General features: G+C 29.8%; 1 protein-coding gene across 1 annotated transcript in view; it reads left to right on the forward strand.

Annotated features, from left to right (window-relative positions):
• The window catches only part of LOC119581788 (tumor protein p53-inducible protein 11-like), a gene marked incomplete at its 5' end in the record, with an annotated part of 31,812 nt that overhangs the window by 24,088 nt on the left and 6,891 nt on the right, over positions 1-833 (forward strand).

Here is an 833-nt window from a genome sequence, read left to right on the forward strand (position 1 = left end):
AATACCAGAAATGATAAATTACAGAAGAGTGGTGATTACACCTCACATTTCAGTAATATCTCAGAAGGTGGATAAACAATTAATAGTAATGATTGACATCCCTTAACTAAGTGAGATTTCACTCTCATCATAATTAGGCTGGCCATTTACCTTTTAAACTGGTTATGCAGGAGTTCAAGAAAGACTCCTACTTCTGCAGAGGTCTTTGTTTGATATTCATGATTTTATGTGATTGCTCTTGCTGGAATTAATCAGCGAGTCTACAATATCCTTTTGTGCATGTATTTATCAGGTCAAGGTATGACAGTAATGTTTATTCCTGTTAAAAGAAATTAAGGAAGCATTAGGAGGATAAAACATGCAGTATGTTTCAACATAAACATTTACCCTACATACTATTCATTACATTTTAATTATAGATCTAAAAGTAAGGAAAAATAGATAATAAGTATAGATAAAAACTTGGACTAGAGTAAAAAAAAAAGTTCTTAGACAGTATGATATTCAATCTTATATTCTATATTGTTTTAATAAGTCAAAAAAGTGCCATAATATTTCATAGTACAGAAAAGTAATTTACATTTCCTAGCAAATGCTTCATGTAGGTTATTATAAAGACTGTAACATTTTCAGTTTTAGTCATTTTCATATGGTTTGTAAACTTGTTAGCACATGTAGAGATAAACAATCCCAACTATGAGTATGTTGCTGTTTACTTATTTATTCACTTAATATTCTTTTAATAATATATTTTTTTTAACTTCTGGCAGACAGAAGAAGGTTGTTACTACAGAAAACAGACACTGACAACGCATGGTACATCATAACTTCAG

Source organism: Penaeus monodon, chromosome 15 (assembly GCF_015228065.2).
Source record: "Penaeus monodon isolate SGIC_2016 chromosome 15, NSTDA_Pmon_1, whole genome shotgun sequence".
Classification (NCBI taxonomy): domain Eukaryota; kingdom Metazoa; phylum Arthropoda; class Malacostraca; order Decapoda; family Penaeidae; genus Penaeus; species Penaeus monodon.